We start from the raw sequence: 13,203 nt of genomic DNA, 5'->3' as shown, positions 1-13,203 counted from the left end.
GTTGTTCATAACTGGACTTTTAAGTTTATTAACTTTGTCTGTACACAATACACACAACAATAAACACAATTAAAACATAACCATTTAGCCAACCATGGTAGAACCTAAAAAATCAAGAAAAAACAACAAAAATCAAGAAAAACAACGTAGGATCTCATGGATCTCCAATCCAGTGCTATTGTGACAAACAATTTGTTGTGTGTGTTGTGGATATTTAAGAAAAAAGTTTGTTTCGCTTCATATATTAAATTTAACAGCATTAGGTTGAATAAGTAAAACTATGCAAATGAACAGCGCTCGTATATTTTTCATGCTTAAATTATGTTCTAAATTATGAATTAATGAAACGCTTTGCAGAACGGTCTGAATTTACTCGCATTCGTTTGGACTGCTCTCTCACTGATTCATCTGAAGTGATTTATCAGTCAGTAAAACTAACAGACGGCATTGAGAGAACAGCCAGCGCTGTTTTTCAGTTTTTTTCCTCTGTGAACATGTGCCATTCAAGATCTTAACTTTGAAAAAAATCTTCGCGCAAATACACCCAGGGGATTTGTTTTTCTCAGTGGATCTGAAAGATGCATGCTTTAATATTCAGATAGCCCCCCATCACAGACCATTCGTTTGAAGGGGTAGCCTATCAGTATACGGTCCTGATGTTCGGACTGTCCCTGGCCCCACATACTTTTACGAAGTACAGCGATGCAGCACTTTCCCCTCCTGATACAGAAGGGGATGCGCATCCTGAATTACCTCGACGACTGGCTCATCTTGGCCCAGTCTGAGGAAGAATTAATCTCTCACAGATCTGTCAGCCATCTGAAATGCCTAGGACTGAATTCAGCCAAAAGCTCACTGTCTCCCAGCCAGAGAATCTCTTTTCTGGGGGCGGATCTAGACGCAGCCCAAATGAAGGCGTGGCTAACCCACGAGCACACGCAGAAGATAGAGATGAAAGCACGTAAAATTTTTGAAATGGTTATTGTGGTTATTGTAATATATGATACAATTTTAAAATATGTAGGCTAGGCTATTATATAATAATAATAATAATAATAATATCCCATGAGTCCTAATAAATGCAATTTCAACTATTTCTGAAGTGCTTCTTTTATAAAGAACACCGCTTTCTCACATAAAGCAGTGAAGCAGCCCCTGCACGAGAGAATAATTGATTCTCAAGCCATCGATATTAACCAATTCAGCACCCGGTAACGTCACACGTAAGAAGGTATATCTTAAGCAGCTTCCTAAGGTATGGTTCGGGGAACACGCCTAGTAATGGTATACCTTTAGTTAAGTTATACCTTAAGAGTCTTCATAGCGCTAAGAGACAACGTTATCGGGAAACCCAGCCCTGGACCATAACTTTGTCTGTGCTGTGACAACATTTTTTTCAGTTTTTCTATGGATAAAGTAATGAAGTCTCCGACAAGATGGAAGCAGCACGAGGTTCGACTGCATCTGTGTTTAAACGCCCCCGATTGAAACCTGAGGTTTATAACACAGCTGACGGCAAAGTTATTGTAGAAGATGAGTTCCTTAATTTTCTAAGCCAGGATAAAATTGTTCTGTTGGCTGCAAATACGTTTGAATCTGAGTGGATTGAGTCCTCAAAGAAGGTGCTGTTTGAACTATGTTCTAATGTTACCACACAGCAAAATGTCTCTCACAAAGGGCCACAGAAATACGTGAACAAGATAAAAAGCTGCCTGAAAGTTATGAATGAATGTGGTGAAAATATCCCGAGATTTGTCTCTCATTATTTGGAGTTGCTGCCAGTGTCCTTCAATAATATGGATGTCTCAAGTTTACTTGGGACAATGGAGCAGCTGAGCCCTGAGCTTTGTTCCATGAAACACGCAATGCAGCTACACACGAATGTAGGTGAAGATCTTCGAACTATCACAGTTGAAATTAATTGTAGGGTGTCTGCTTTGGAGCGTTCTACGGATTTGACCCGAGGCAAAGTACCGGAGGTGTCGGCAGTGGTGTCGGTGGAGGCCTTTGATGTGGGCACCGGCGGGGGAGCTTTAAATGCCCAGAGTGTGGAAAGTTCCGTGACAACAGATGGAGTTGGATTAACGTCCTCAAACTCTCCAAAGGGGAGTTGCATGGTGAAAAAGGCTTGCCGTCAAGGTTTTGAGAATGATACTACCAAATCAAGATCACCTGCTGCCATTTTCAGACAGAAAAAGAACGTTGATAATGCTATGTCTGTTGTTGGCACTGGAGCTATGGGCAACATCAAAATGATTAAGACTAAACTGGTGAGTGTTTTAGCCTCCAAGTTCACACCTGATTTAGATGCTTTGACTTTGTCTGAGTATCTGAAAGAAAAACTTGGACGCGAAGTTGCTTGTCAGAGGATTGATTCTGTATATAGCAGATATAGTTCATTTAAAGTGTTAGGCTGCATAGATTAGGTCAGCCGGAACCGGGAACACTTCCCATAAAGCCTGATGTATATTATAATAGTAGTCTCTGTTTATCCTGAGGTTTACCGCAGTCTGCCGGATCCAGGCTTTATCCGGATCTGATGAAGGACCTGCGCCTGGACACGACGAAAACGCAGTCCAGAAGTGTCAACTCGTCTCTCCCCTGTGAAGGCCTCCTTCCCTTCCCTTTATGTCTGTACAGATAAAACGTTGTCGGGATAATTCCGGTTCACGTGGCTACGCGGAAGCAAAAAAAAATTCTGTATTATACATTTTTCAAGGCTTGTACCTTGGAACCTATTTCTTGGTTTGCGTTCTCAAGCCACCAGGCACTGTTCTGTGCAAATGAGTGGCCAGAGCGGATTAAGGGTTTTCTGTTAGAACGGTGTTGTGTAAGCTGCCCCTAAGTTAATAACTAATGATCGTTGCGACGGAGGTGAATCAATCAAAACTAACTTTAGCTGGACAATAACTTTTCTATTCTTAACTATTCTATAGCTGTTGTAAAGTCAAAACAGTCTATGTTTCCTATTATCACTGTAAAGCTGCTTTGAAACAATCTATATAATTAATTCAAAATTCGAGTCTTAATGGAGCCAGTACTGCATCCATGCATTTTGTGAATGTGCAGGATGACAAGGCTAGGCCGAATGGAAAAACCCGAAAAATTGGTACGCTTCGCCCCCGAAAGCGAACCTCAGGAACTTCCTGTTTTGTGGCAATATTTCTATATGAAAGGATGCGTCCTTCAGATCGATCGTGACGAACCAATCGTGATGTTGAATCTGCGATACGATCATCTTGACTGTTAACATCTTGAACTTTAGCGCTTTTACTGTTTTGTTTAAGCCTCGAAGATCTAAGATTGGACGCAACCCCCCATCCTATGGAAGTATCTGCTGTAATAGCCTGACTCTCTCTCTGGAAGAGGAACATGTTCTATGGCCTCTTTGCTCAGTAAAGATTGTAGCTCTTGTGACAGTACGTGCATCAGCTCCGGTCTCACGGAAGTGGAGACCACGCCATTGAAACGTGGAGGACGATTAATAAATGAATCGCACTGAAAGTAGCCAAGACAAGCATGAAGCATTTTGACAGTAAATAGCTCACAATGCCTGCACTCGCTTGACTCCAATGCAGCGGCTGCATGCTCCTCCCCCAAACACACAAAGCAGTAAGCGTGTGTATCCAGTTCTGATATAGGGCGAGAACATGGAGGGACACAACACTTACTCTGCTGTTGACTCATTTTTGGCTGATTTCTTTTAACTTGAACTCTTTTCACTTTTATGTAGAGAATCTACATAAAATCTTGACGATGCAGCTGGAGCTCAACTATTTATAGCCTCGTGTCGCGGGTGTGCGTTGATGACTTCACCAACCGAGGCTATAATACCTCTGGGTCAATTCTATTGACATGTTTACACACTATATTCACAGCTGGTCACGTTTAAAGACGTTTCCAATGCGCTGAGCAGCGCAGCATCGATTGTAGCTTTTGAAAGGGAACGTTGTTGACAGGATGTTGGAGAACTGTGACTTGCAAATGTTTGCAAGAGACATTTTTAGCTGTGCAAGAGTTGGAAAAACTGAAGATGAGTATTCAAATAGGGTAGCCTTTATTCATTCTTTTATTGAAAGTAATTCTACTTCTAATGCATTGGGGATATGAATGCAGACATTTCAGAAAAAAAATCTTTGTTTTTAAAGCATTGTTCAATTCTGTCAGATACTAATCTCATATTGTCAAGTGAAGTGATTTTGCTTGTAGATAGCTATACTTATGATAGCGAGGCTTGGAATACTATATCTTGGTTAGATCATTGTATCAGTACAGCTGATGCACATGCCTCTTTGAAGGATATGAGTATATTATATGACACAGTAACAACTGATCATATACCTGTTTTTATGTTGATAAATGTGGAGTATCTCATAGTGATTTCGGACAATGAAAAGAATGTCAATACCGTAAAAATGGATTGATCAGAACTTACTAAGGAGGATCTTTTAGCTTTTTATATTGGTACAGATAGATCCTTGAATAAAATTTATTTACCTAAGGAGGCAATAATGTGTAGCGACGTTATCTGTAAAGACGTAAACCATGGGAGGGATATCTGCTCTATGTATAATGATATAGTAAATGTTTTGTACGATTGTAGTAAGGGGGAGAGTCACAAACGAGTTTTGACAACAGTGTTATCAAATATCTATTCCGAAGCTGTAGGGGAAGCTCTATAGAGAAACCTGCGAGCAAAAAGCGAGAAAACAGCGAAGAAATCGGCAAGCTGCATAGTGCTGCTTTAATGTTTGTTGTTTCCCATTTCATCCGCCCCAATGACAGTCTTCCAGCCTGAGAAATAAACTACTTTGTCATTGTTTGGGGTTACCATGGCTTCTCAGAACGTTGGAGTGTTCTTCAGTATGGCGAGCCAATCAGGGATGAGTTTCCTAATGAGTCTTCCCCTACCACCTTGCAAAAAAAATTTTGCGTCCGGCCGCTTGTACTGCCATAGTAACCATGGCGACAGATGCGGACAACTGCGTTATGTCTAGCTGCACGCTCACGGTTGTTGTTTCGTTCAAACATTATGGATCATGGCAAGCAGACTCTGAGACAAAAGGAGAACTAAAACGGGGATCAATATCAGCGTGGCGTTTTCGAGATGCCGAGAGCTAGCGTCCGCGAATAACTTCGATTTGACAGAGACGCTGCTCTTGCATGTACTTTATTAGACAGGTGAGCAAATGTACATAAAACTAATCAATGTTATATAGCTCAACATGATGAAATGTTAGAATATGATCAGTATGTTAGTCTAATGTTGATCTAGCTCACTGCTAGTCTCATACAGCCAAACTAACACATAGAATAAGATTATAACTTTCAACACACTCAAATGCAGTTTAGTGTGATAGTGTAGACCAAGTGAAACGACGCTGCATTACCTCACAAGTTAAATTCGTCTAATAAACTGACCTGTGTGAGTAGTAATCCAGACATGCGTGTAGTTCGGTCGCGTGTGACACTGATTTCTGTCTCTCATTAGCAATAACGCCCTGCTTCACACCGCAGTCATGTTAAACACATCAATGTATTCACTCATCCATAAACATTATTAGATCCATCAGCTTTGACAATAAGTTCCATAATTCCGCTTAATGCGTCATCAACCTACGCCTTTGTTATTGTAAGTGGTTAGCGACCCCTAGCGGCAAAAAATAAATAAAAATACACATTGTGTCTTTAACAGGATGGACATCTGTCAGTCACAGACAAAGATAATAATGTTGTTATCAGAAGATGTTTATTATAGAACACCAGAAAAGACAAGCACAGGGAACCACAATGACCAGGTGACATGCAGGATACAGGATTTTTGTACTTTTTCAATACTTTTTAGTATTAACATTAACCTTAACATTTTTATTGCTTTTTAAAAAAAAAAGTTATCTTGTACTGATTCTTGGGGAAGATATATGCATTTCAATGCTGACACATATGAACTGTGCTTTAAGAACTCATATTCTTAATCATTTTTAACAAGTTATTTGTAGTTCTTGATCTTTTTCATCACATAATTGGACAACATGTATTAAAATATACATTTCACCAAGAATTCCCATGACATGTATTCTATACATATATATATATATATATATATATGTGTGTGTGTGTGTATATATATATATATATATATATATATATATAACATATATATATATATATATATATATATATATATATATATATATATATATATATATATATTTCTATATATAGTTTCTATATTTCTATATATTATATATAAATATAATATATATTTCTATGGACTCTGGATATTGGACAGCAGATTGAATAGGACTTTTATTTTGGTCTGGCGATATGACATCATAAAGCTGCGCCGTGCTCCGGTGTTACGGATCAACTGGGGATCATGTTAACTGGGGAACGCGCGTGCACGCAGATAGTTTTACCTGGATTTCCAGCAGATGTTAGACGGCTACAGATTCGTCGCAGCCATTTTTCACGGATCCATGATTAAAAACGTATGTTTCACCAGTTGTATACACACTGGTATGCATAATAAAGCGATTTGTTTTTGAAGTGTATATTCCTACGTATTTGACGCAATTTCAAATAAGTTTAACATACTTAAGTGTCAAGCTCAGAAACCACGCCTATGTTAACATGGGGCATTCGGTTTCATTGGATGAACAGACTTGTCCGCGCACTTCAGAAGACGTGTAAGAATCTTCTTCTCAACATTAGTGTATCATATATTCTGTAGTGTGTTGTCATGAGTTCTAATCACAAATAACAACAGATGTAGATAAATTAAAGTAGCTAGGCTACCTAAAAGAAACATAAATTGCAAAGTCATTTACATTTTTTTCAAGTTGCATTTATTGATCTGCATATAGCCTAATTTTATAATGGATCTATTATTTTTTATATAAAAACACTTATCAGCTTATTTTACTCTGCTGATTATATTAAGATCTCTTTTCTGTACAACCATCTCTGACGCCTCTGTATCCTTTTCCCTGGACACAAAGCAGCTATGCTTATACACGTAGGCAAGGGTGTAACTTTGGTTTGAGAAGTGGGGGGGACACAAAACGGGGGAACATTTTTTCGATTTGAATCCCATTTCCTGCATTTACATACATTTAGGGACTATGGTGAAACAAAATAATTAATAATAATAATTTTGAAAATAATTAAGTTGATTATAATGATAAATTCTGCCAAAAAGAATAGTAGGCTACTAAACTATGTATAACAAAAATATGTCTTACTTTTTTATTGTTCAATAGGGTCCGATTGCCAAGACGTGAGAGAATCATTTTATAAAGTCAAAAATGTTCACTATTAATGTTTTGTGTGTGAATAAAATTGAAATAAAGTGAGACTCAATTTCCACTGTAATGTAGAAACAACAAATGTTTTTTCCCCTAAATTTTAAACATTTATTAGGCTTCAAAAATACAACAACTTAATTTAAGTGAACTTTAAACAATCCTCACTTAAACCCATAATAAATGTCATATTTACCCAGGGCCAGATTAACAATTTACTGTGCCCTGGGCATCAAGACTCAAGGCCCCCCACAGTTAGGGGGGTTCGGGGGCATGCTCCCCCGAGAAAATTTGGATTTCTTTGACCTACATATGTGTAATTTAGGACTTTTGAAGGCCAACAAATTATAAGAAATAGGCTATTTAAAACCTTGTCATTAGATTATTTGTCAATACCTGCTCTCTCCTCATCTTCATATTTCTTATTCTCTCAGTATTCTTATCCTGGCCTATTTCCAGACATGGGGACTTGTGACTTGGTGACTTGGACTCGAGTCGCTATTTTTATGACTTGTGACTTGACTTGACAAAACATAAAATACTTGAGACTTGACTCGGACTTGGAAGTTAAAGACTCGGGACTTGACTTGACTTGAGACACGATGACTTGAATGACTTGAGTGTTAATCACATAATTTTTTCAGTTTGAATATAAAATATATAAATTATTTTTAAAAATAAAGTTGATTACCCAGCTGGAGCGCAGGCTGAGAATAGCGTTGTCATGACTGGCACTACACTATCATCAGTCGCGCCCTCTCGTACCTTGCACACCACGCCCACTTAGATCAGATATCACATCAACATGTCAGCCGGAGGGGTAATGAGGGTCATCGCTTTCGGCTTCGAGAATTATTCACAAGATGGCAAAAGACGAACAGCGCTTTGCAAGACATGCACCATTAACATCGCGGCCAACTCTCACGCATTCACCATGAGACACACGCGACACTGACTTTTCACACGCTCTCATTCATTTTCTCACGCACAGAAAAATCGCGACACAAGAGCAGGTTACAATATAAAAAAATCTCAGCTCTCAGATTCTGTCCTTTTTATTACGAAATTCGAACAATACCGTTTTGGCGCTTGTAAATGTGACGCAGATCCCTAGCGCGGCACGTGAACCAATCATCTCTAGATAGTAGCCTAAATAAACACGAATGAACAATGTTGAAAGATACAGTACAGCTGAACTTACCGAAATGTATATTCCTCATACATACACTGTTAGACAGTTCTTGTAATTTTACAGGAAATTCCTGGCTAATAGTTGCCGTAAATTTACTGTAAACAGTATACAGGACTGTTATTGTAATACTTAATACAACATCCCTACTGTAATTAATTACAATAATCATGTAAATTTACTGGTATTTGCCAGGAATTTCCTGTAATTTCACAGGATAGAATACTGTAAATATTACAGCAAAATGTTATATTTACGGCAACTCAGTAGCCAGGAATTTCCTGTAATTTCACAGGACAAATCAATATACTGTAAAACATTACAAGTATAAATATTACAAGTAAAAAGCTGTCATTTTCCGTATTGGCCAATTAAAAACACAACAATGGTATATTTTCTTTTTTTTTAATTAACAAACTGTGCAAAAATACATATTACAAAAGTATCCACTTTATCACACATAAAACAAAATTTTACTTTTAAAGAGATACTCCACTTTTTTTGGAAATAGGCTCATTTTACAACTCCCCCAGAGTTAAACAGTTGAGTTTTACCGTTTTCGAATCCATTCAGCCGAACTCCGGGTCTTTAGAAGAATGTCAGAGTTTTTGGTCCCATTGACTTCCATAGTATATATTTTTTCCTACTATGGAAGTCAATGGGACCAAAAACTGTCTGGTTACTGACATTCTTCTAAAGACCCGGAGATCGGCTGAATGGATTCGAAAACGGTAAAACTCAACTGTTTAACTCTGGGGGAGTTGTAAAATGAGCCTATTTCCAAAAAAAGTGGAGTATCCCTTTAATGAAGAAGCTCACTTCCAGACATCCAGGCAGCCAATCATCAGGGGGAACATGATGATATGGAACAAAGGTGTCCAGCCAGACTTGAACTGCATAGGGGAAGTTGTTCATGTTACTATCCCATCAACTCAAAGTCCAGTTTTCTTAGGAGGGTGCAAACAGGTGCGTTGAGCCTGTGTCTCTTCTCGGCTTTACTGCCCGTCTGGGAGTGGATTCCACAAAAAGCTCTGAAAACCGAGAGAGAGGAAAAAAGTTAAAGTTTTCATATCTGTTAAATAATGACAAATACTGTATAAAAAACATAAGTAACCTACTTGCTCATAAAATAAAATGACTTTGATGTATTTATTTAACATTAACAACTTTAACCATACAATTTAATTTAATGAATTAATGAAAGTTGTAATGTTAAATTGTTGTCCGTCAGTCTCTTCTGTTTACACAAATTATGTCCTGCAGGGGAAAACCAACTCTACTATAGAACAGACACTTAACAGCAATAGCTGGGTCTCCATCCAACTTTTTAATGCACATTTTAACCATTTGAAAAAGAAATCCTGACTGGAAACGGTTAAAATTCACATAAAATATTCTAATGTGAACAAAAACTTCTATGTGGATTGACAAATTTGCATTTTTTGCAATTATATCAGGTGTTTCAAGTTGCCCTGTCAACCTTACGTTTTGATCCCACAGCTGTTCACGACTCCTAGGTGCGTGACCATTTATAATTCGCATAACAGAGTTGATTGAAATGCTCTCCAATTAGAGGGTTTTTTTGCCAAATTTTTACGAATGCGTTTAAAAGTTATGTTTTAATTGGATGGAAACCTATCTATTGACATCATTGCATAGAATATATCATAGAACCTAACAATACTGGTAATAAGGTAATAATTCATGGGACGTTACATATGAGAATGATGGATTCACTTTACAGTAAGAATTATCATGAATTCATGTATAAATTCATGCATGAATTATGCATTCATATCTCATGAATCATCAGGAACTAACACGAGTTCAACGTTTTTCATTCATGACTTCATGAGTGAACAACACCTTAATTAAAACATTAACTAAGATGGGTAAATCATCATGAATTATGATTTATTACGCATGATCATGATGTTTTCTTTGTTCACAGTTATACCACTGTTCATCAGTGTTTCTAAGGACCAGTCACCACTTTAGTTGAGGGGCCACACACATGAAGTCATTGATAGATAATGCTTAGTTAATGATGACTACTGTATTTGAATGTCAACAGTTCATGTCTTCTTCAAAGCCTGCAGGTGATGATGATGATGATGATGATGTTTATTTCAAACCTGCATTCTAATTTTCTCACAATCAACATAACAGGCAACATAGCAGACAAATTATACAAGTGCATGGTTTGAAAAGGAGGTGGACGAAGCAAACGCTTGTGGTAGTTGGACAGACCCCAAAATAGACCAATCACAGCTCAGAGCACACAGATTCTGTTGACATTCAAATACAGTAGTCATCATTAACTAAGCATCATCTATCAATGACTTCATGTGTGTGGCCCCTCAACTAAAGTGGTGACTGGTCCTTAGAAACACTGATGAACAATGTGCTAATGGTCGCATATGTGAACAAAGAAAAGCATAACGATCATGCGTAATAAATCATAATTCATGATGATGTACTCATCTTAGTTAATTTTTTTATTAAGGTGTTGTTCACTCATGAAGTCATGAATGAAAAACGTTGAACTTGTGTTATTTCCTGATGATTCATGAGATATTAATGCATGAATGAATGCGTAATTCATGCATGAATTTATACATGAATTCATGATAATTAATGTACCCATACTGTAAAGTGTTACCTCATTTTCTTTATTAGTGTGTAAACAGTTTAAACATACCTTTGTATAAAGTCCCTGAGGCGTCTTTAGGATACTGCATGTTGAACACATAAGTTAGTAAGCAGCGAAGGTTTCAGCCACTCCATTCAAAAGACTGTTTTGGGCCCCATCACAACTGTTCCTTCTATGAACACTTGTTGCGATTAGTGTCTCTCCTGAAATGCATTAACACAATATGATAATAAAAGGTGAGTAAATCATGGGGTAATTTTCATTTAAAAGTGAACTACTCTATAAAATAAGGGAAGAATTTACCTTGCACAATTAAGCAAGGTGTGCTGGATAGGTCTCTCTCTCTCTGGATATCAGCAGCTGTGGCAGAGGGCTAGGCTAGGGAATAAAAAACGTAAACATTACCAAATGTATTACCAATTACACAAATGCCAAATTAAAAATCTATTATTATTTTAGTCCATATAGTCTGCCAGGCAGCCACATGTAATTTGAGACAAACAAAATGGTTAACTTAATTTTAATACTACTGATAATTTGCTGCCTTTTCTGAAGACAAAGAGAGCATTGAAAGCTTTTCAACAGAACCCAGGCTCCGGGAAAAAATATATTTTATGACGATGCTGGTTGGATTTAGTTGCGCACGCGCAGTTTATTTTAGATACAGACAGTTACATGACTGCTCTTCCAACCTGGTTTGCCAAGCACAAAGTAATGTTATAACATATGAGCATACCAGATGCTATATTCAGCTTATCTCACAGTTATAGCTGACTCACATAATTAAAGATACCAGCATTGTCGTTTAATTAAAGCCCATATTTCAACTAAAATGTGCTTGTGTTTATTCAGTGGCCGTAAAATCTAACGTTACAAACTTCGTTTATGCTAGTGTGCAAACCACGGCTTCAAGACCCCCGATTACAAGACAGCAAAGCCCTAATAATGTTACGACAGCCTGTCCAGTAGCACGTGTAATCAATGCAATAATAACCTGAGCTAACTGATCGGGCTAACGTTAATGCTTATTATTAACAGTCTGGGCTAACGTTATTTGAGCTATCGTCATTGTGGTGGTTTTCCATTAACGTTAGGCTACGTTACAAGCTCAGCTCTACTCGATTCTACTCACCATGTTTGTTTTTCCATTGAAAATAGTGCCGTGTATCTGCATGTGGTAACGTTACTATTTTCTTTATGGATTGAGTAACTTAAAGAAGACGCCGCTTCACCGCAGTCAGTTCAGGTTTATAACGTCGTTACCCGGGAGTGAGCGGGGCGAGTTGAGCTAACGTTATATCTAACATTACTCTAGCTAATGTTACTGAAATATACCAAGCGAAAAATTGTGAATATCTCGTACCTTGTAGCTGCATGTGGTAACTTTTTTCCGTATGGGTTGAGTAAGAAGACGCCACTTCACCGCGGTCAGTTCATGGTGTTGTTTTACCGGGAGTGAGCGAGTCGAGTCGGGGCGAACGTCACAGAAGCTAATGTCACTGAAATATACCAAACGAAACAATCACCACTCATATGACCGGTATTAATATATCCATAGACTTATAAAAATAGATGGCATGTTAACGTTTCATACCTGAGATGTGTTCCTTCCAAAAGCTGCTTCTTCCAAAAGTGTTTGATTCTGGTGCCGTTGGCCGCCGCGGTACCGCGCAATTTCAAAATTCAAATCGCAGCAATCCCACAATGCTATGCGGTGGCTGTAAAATAATGCTTCTACAGTGTAGTTACAACAAAATTACAGGACTGTCCATAAATTTCCCATCATGCATTTGTATTTACAATAAAAACATGAATACAATATGTTGTTGTAAATTTTATTGTAAAAATTACATCAATTGCTAACAGTGTAATATCGACCAATTAATCAAACAAATGGGTCAATAAAACAGCTGGAGAACAATTATGTCACATAACATTTACCTCAGGAAAGCTATGATGACCATATAGGCTATAGCACGTTAGTTGGCTAGAAAAAGTATTTTGCTAAATATGTGTACTATATTACATATTTATTATATTTTTACTTATCATTAAAT

General features: G+C 37.7%; 1 protein-coding gene and 1 long non-coding RNA gene across 2 annotated transcripts in view; one reads left to right on the top strand and one right to left on the bottom strand.

The window, feature by feature from the left end:
• LOC311088070 (uncharacterized protein) overlaps positions 1-13,203 on the top strand; it is a 135,640-nt gene that overhangs the window by 105,677 nt on the left and 16,760 nt on the right. The gene's annotated exons all lie outside the window — the stretch shown is intronic.
• Positions 9,176-13,004, bottom strand: LOC311088080. The gene is made up of 4 exons (XR_014607426.1): positions 12,510-13,004; positions 11,450-11,524; positions 11,195-11,349; positions 9,176-9,524 (listed from the first exon to the last, which is right to left on the bottom strand). It is a non-coding gene; the product is annotated as an uncharacterized lncRNA (long non-coding RNA).

Source organism: Abramis brama (genome assembly GCF_963993115.1).
Source record: "Abramis brama genome assembly, chromosome: 8".
Lineage (NCBI taxonomy): Eukaryota > Metazoa > Chordata > Actinopteri > Cypriniformes > Leuciscidae > Abramis > Abramis brama.
Note: the sequence above shows the minus strand (reverse complement) of the source record. Positions and strands in the feature narration are given on the sequence as shown.